Consider the following 6,517-nt stretch of genomic DNA (forward strand, 5'->3'; position numbering starts at 1 on the left):
AGGTTAGTTAGGTTTAAGTGGTTCTAAGTTCTAGGGGACTGATAACCTCAGATGTTAAGTCCCATAGTGCTCAGAGCCATTTTTTTTTTTTTTTTTTGTTATTGTAGTCTGCGCTGTCCCTGGTTTAGTCTGTATCATACAAACAATACTGAACCATAGAAAACATTTACATTATACATATCGATGAAAAGCAGCATTCAAGAAGGTTTACAAATTAACCCAGATCAACCAGTGAGGCATTATAAGCAATGACTATAAGAACAAGTGGGCAGTACGATTAAGAGAAAGAGGCCCCAGGTATTGTACGAACAAGTGTGCTCAAAATACTGAACTTTCAACAAAGCCCGCACTACACATACAAGCATATCTTTTCAGTAATAATAAACTCAAAGCAAATTCTCACTCACACTCTCTCTCTCTCTCTCACACACACACACACACACACACACACACACTCACTCACTCACACACACACACACACACACACTCACACACACACACACACACACACACACACAAACAAATCAAGAACTGCAATTATTGTGAAAGTAAAATTCCCTCAAAAATGAATTTTCAGTTTAAACATTACCTAAAAAAATGAACAAGAGATTTAAAAAACGAGGTAGCAGTAATGTAAAGCTCGAAAGATTCAACTGGCTCATACTTAAGAAAACCACTTCACCTCGCCAAGCACACTTAAATATGGCCAACGCAGACTAGTTCAGTGGGCTCAAAAACACAACACTACGAAACCTGAAGTCGCCCGTGTACTACACACATGTGGCAGACACTTGTTAAAAACATATCCACCAAAAGGTAACTGCTGCAGTTGCACGTCGGCAATAACACTCTTACCGCTACACATTCCGTGTAGGTGGTTACGCTTAACCACTGAGCACAAGCACGCCACGGCACCAAGCAAGACGCCCATCCAACAAATCTACACGTGTAGGCTGCTCCACTATAGCTGTATACCCACAGGACAAACAGCAAAGGCGAACCAAGGCTGTGTTGGAACTGAGGCGTCGTGTTTCTCAGACGAGTGAGCGTAGCAATCCAACATCCACCGGAACAACGCCTAGAAACGCTCGTCGATTTACAGACCCGCGGAACGAGCACTTGTTGATGCTCAGGAACCTCCTCCTCCAGCTAGGGGGAGGAACTGACCTAGCGCCAAAGCATCTTGGTGTTACGTCACCATGGCTAGTCACGTGTGTGCCCTTTCGCGAGGCTTCAGGAAGGAAGTTGCTCGGCGACCACCAAAGATGTAGCCGCACACTATCGATGAGGATAAAGCGCACAGCCCATGAGCATTATCAGGTGTCACATACGTATTATTATATACAGGGTGGTCAGACGCAGAGAGAAAAGCGTCTATGGATGTTTCAGGTAAGGCTGTCTTTCTTCTTCTTCTTCTTTATCGTCGTCTTGTCCCATGTCACGTAGGGTCGGCGTTGCTCTTCTGGATCCTTCTCCTCCATAGTACTTTGTCCATTGCCTCTTCCTTCTTCCATTCTTTCTCCCTTAGGTCCCCGGATATCTTATCCTTCCACCTCATCTTCGGTCTTCCTCTCCTTCAGTCTTTATATCTTCAACTCTGTTTCCGATATACTCTTCCCCTTTTCTCTGTAAGTGTCCGTACCACCATAGTCTGCTCTCTTGTATCTTTTTCCCCATGGGTCCCACTTTCACAGCTCCTCTAACAAATTCATTTCTAATCCTGTCCTTCCTTATTACCCCACACATCCACCTCAGCATCCTCATTTCCGCCACTTCCATCTTCCTTTCCTGGGCTACTGTGATTGGCCGTGTCTCTGCTCCGTATATCATAACAGGCCTTACTACGGACTTGTACACTTTCCCTTTCAATCCAATGCTCACCTTCTTGTCACACAACACTCCACTCATTTTCTTCCAGTTGTTCCAACCGCAGTTTATTCGGTGTTGTATCTCGCTTTCCAGTCCTCCGTCCCTCTGTATGTACGACCCCAGGTATTTAAATTTGCAGACCGATTTCAGCTCATCATCCTGAATCTTGCAAGACCTCATCTGCACATTCTTCAGTGCTAAATATTCTGACAGTGTCCTGCTAATTTTCATCCCTCTTTCTTCTAGTGCCTTCCTCCACTCCTCCAGCTTTTCCTCAAGTCTGTCGATGCTCTGCTCACAAAGAACCACATCATCCGCAAGCATCATATTCCACGGCGCTTTCTTCTTCACATCTTTCACCAGCACATCCATAATCAGGTCAAAGAGGTAGGGACTATGCGTGGACCCTAGATGTAACCCTACTTTTACTGGAAACTCCTTTGTCATGCCCATACTACTTCTCACTTGTGTCATTGCTCCTCTGTACATTTCCTTCACTAATCTCACATACTCCTCTGGCACGCACTGCTCTCTCATGCTTCTCCATATTTCGTACCTTGGGATTCTGGCATATGCTTTCTTCAAATCAATGAAACCTGTTACAGGTAAGGCTGTGATGAGAAATAATTGCTAAATAAAAAATTCGATTTGTTGCTCTGTTTCCGAGTCATTTATCATTGAAGTTAGCCAATAAGGTTGTTGTGCGCACAAATTCAAGCAACCTGCCGGAGCTGGTGTTACCAAACTTGTTCTTCGTTTGGTTTCTTCGAACCGAACAACAGAGCAATACAAAAATTAAACAATTTTCGATAGGGGGGGACCGAACCTGCACCAACAGCACAGGAATCTTGTGCTCTACCGCCTATGTTATAAGAACAACTGGCATTATTTGTATCAGCTAGCGTAGCAGACTTATATCTGCTGGTCATTCAATAATCTCCGGAAGTTGTATTGACGCAATGAATAGTTGTCGGAAGCGTTCGTCTGGCTGCGAATACACACGAAAAGAGGTGCGGTGAGACAACGACGGAGGTAGGTGTGACTCATAATTCAACAGCAGTGAATGTAGGGGTACCAAGGCGAGAAATCGGTGTTCCCTCGACGAATATGCGGATAAGCATTTAGGATACGGTGCTGGGAGTCAAAATGCACTGGAGGCACGCACAATTCACAATACAACATTTTCTAACTGTGCTACTTCGAGTACGTTTGTTGCGCTTGACAGACGTTTAAGGGAGCCCGGAAGTTTTGTTGTGAACTAACTCGTGATTGGACTATAACGCTACATGCGGACCGTCCAGTTTGAAGTAAATGCTCTGTTGCGAATCCTACCACCAGCTCGAGCGCCATTGGTAATTCGTCGGGAGTAAGTAAAGCTAATCTGGTGTTCTTAATTTATGCCTGAAACTAAACATGGTAAAATGTATCCGTTTATTTGCAAATTTCGAGCGCTGTGGTATTTGACGTACTACACGATGAAAGCCCATTTCCGTACCACCTACAAAATGTACAGAATTCGTGGAAGAAGACGATCATTTTCGGAATCATTATTCCCTGTTGTTGTTGTGGTCTTCAGTCCTGAGACTGGTTTGATGCAGCTCTCCATGCTACTCTATCCTGTGCAAGCTTCTTCATCTCCCAGTACCTACTGCAACTTACATCCTTCTGAATCTGATTAGTGTATTCATCTCTTGGTCTCCCTCTACGATTTTTACCCTCCACGCTACCCTCCAATACTAAATTGGTGATCCCTTGATGCCTCAGAACATGTCCTACCAACCGATCCCTTCTTCTGGTCAAGTTGTGCCACAAACTTCTCTTCTCCCCAATCCTATTCAATACTTCCTCATTAGTTATGTGATCTACCCATCTAATCTTCAGCATTCTTCTGTAGCACCACATTTCGAAAGCTTCTATTCTCTTCTTGTCCAAACTATTTATCGTCCATGTTTCACTTCCATACATGGCTACACTCCTTACAAATACTTTCAGAAATGACTTCCTGACACTTAAATCTATACTCGATGTTAACAAATTTCTCTTCTTCAGAAACGCTTTCCTTGCCATTGCCAGTCTAAATTTTATATCCTTGCTACTTCGACCATCATCAGTTATTTTGCTCCCTAAATAGCAAAACTGTCTCTGACAGAATTACAATGTCATCGGCGAACCTCAAAGTTTTTATTTCTTCTCCATGGATTTTAATACCTACTCCGAATTTTTCTTTTGTTTCCTTTACTGCTTGCTCAATATACAGATTGAATAACATCAGGGAGAGGCTACAACCCTGTCTCACTCCCTTCCCAAGCACTGCTTCCCTTTCATGTCCCTCGACTCTTATAACTGCCATCTTGTTTCTGTACAAATTGTAAATAGCCTTTCGCTCCCTGTTTTTATTTGAAAGAGAGTATTCCAGTCAACATTGTCGATAGCTTTCTCTAAGTCTACAAATGCTAGAAACGTAGGTTTGCCTTTCCTTAATCTTTCTTCTAAGATAAGTCGTAAGGTCAGTATTGCCTCACGTGTTCCAATATTTCTACGGAATCCAAACTGATCTTCCCCGAGGTCGGCTTCTACTAGTTTTTCCATTCGTCTGTAAAGAATTCGTGTTAGTATTTTGCAGCTGTGGCTGTGGTACTTAAATCAATGCATCGAAATTCCAAATTTCGGGCCGCGCGGGGTAGCCGCGCAGTCTAGGGCGCCTTGTCACGGTTCGCGCGGCTTCGCCTGTTGGAGGCTGTCAGGTATTATTGTTTTTCTGACACGCTCCACATCCTGGAGGACCTCCCACTATGGATCAATTGTAATGAAAGTAAATATAATCTAATCTTAGGGACCGATGACCTCACAGGACTTTGTCCCATACGACCTTAGCACAAATTTCCAGTTTCCAAATTTCTAAACGAGAGTGCTGTGGACAGAAGAGGCATGTTTCACCAGAGAAGGGCCTTTCAGCTCCAGAAACAGCTACATCTGTAACGGCGAAAATACGCGAGGCAATTATGTGAAGTCATATAAGCTTAAGTTTAGCGTCGACATTTGGGCGGGTATAGTAAGCGACTGTTTGTTGGGTCCCGTCCTACTTCCTTCCCCTTTAAGACATTCGTGTGCAGCGTTCCATGTAAACGTCCTTCCATTGTATTTAGAAGAAGTTCCTCTGGCGGTACGTCAGGTAATGTGGTACCAACATGACGCTGCACCGCCTTACTGCCGCATTTCGCTGTTGCGGTATGGGAGCATTGTATCCGCAGGAGTGAATTGGCCGAGGTGGTCGTTCGCCAAATCTTACCACTGGAGATTTTGATGTGACGAAAATTGTCTACCCGAGCCCAGTAGATGTCGTCGTTTCTACCGAGGATAATTTTAGCTTTTGATGAAATCAAAGAAGCCTTTGATTTTGGAAAGCTTGCGGACTCCATGACGCAGCGTTGCAACGCGTGCATTCAAGTCGCGGGAGGACCCTTTAAGGAGCTGCTGTGAATAATTATTAATACTTTTCGTTCTTTATTATGTTGTTTTTAGCTGAACGACTTGAGAAAGCGTCCTATTTATAGCTTCCTCTTTATCATTCTTTTACCCTGTTTTTTTTTTTTTTTTTACATTTATGGCTGTTGACCAAAAAGAAGAGGTCGTCAGCCTTGGAATCCTCGTTTTGAAACCATAGGCATTTCGCATGATACGCTTGTGCCTTAAACATAATAGTACAGCATCGATTCGTGGCGTAACGTAGTGCTAAATTGATATTGTTCATGTGCAATAGGTTGCGGGTTCTGATTTGGCATTTTTTATTTTTAAATCTGTATCGAAATTACTTTAATCATCACATTTATTCAGTTACAGGCTTATACGTAATTTTTTATTACTCTTCCTACGTGATGTCATTGTAATCATTTTGTGAACTTTCTTCATATTTGCTCTTATTGTTACTTCCTATCATTCTTTTCTCATTTGCTATATTTGTTCTTGCGACTTTGATTATTTTTGTGTGTTAAAGTCGATTTCCTTATTTCCTTTTGTCCGTTTTAACGTCTTATGCTTTCATCCATGTTACACATGTTACTGCGTTCACTATGTATTTCGGTTTTACTTATAATCCCTTCTTTCGCTTTTCACAGTACAGCAAGAATTTACGTTTCAAGCGTTTGTCGGGGATTACCATCCTCAACATCCGCATCTTGTACCGAGAAATACATTTTAGAGGCCATAGCACAGTCAATATGAATATATTAGTACGTATTTTGATTTTTGACTGATAGATCGCTTATTTCAAATGTTTCGGTATTATGATAGGCGAATAAAATAATCCAAATCACTTGCACAAAGACTCCAATACGGAAAACAATGATAGGAAGGAAGAGCCGGCCGGTGTGGCCGTGCGGTTAAAGGCGCTTCAGTCTGGAACCGCGTGACCGCTACGGTCGCAGGTTCGAATCCTGCCTCGAGCATGGATGTGTGTGATGTCCTTAGGTTAGTTAGGTTTAATTAGTTCTAAGTTCTAGGCGACTGATGACCTCAAAAATTAAGTCGCATAGTGCTCAGAGCCATTTGAACCATTTGATAGGAAGGAAGAAATGAAGACAAACGAAACATTACTATGGCAACTAACGTGGCGTTACAAACAAGCGTAAATAAAAAAAAAATTGTATGA

Source organism: Schistocerca cancellata, chromosome 2 (assembly GCF_023864275.1).
Source record: "Schistocerca cancellata isolate TAMUIC-IGC-003103 chromosome 2, iqSchCanc2.1, whole genome shotgun sequence".
Lineage (NCBI taxonomy): Eukaryota > Metazoa > Arthropoda > Insecta > Orthoptera > Acrididae > Schistocerca > Schistocerca cancellata.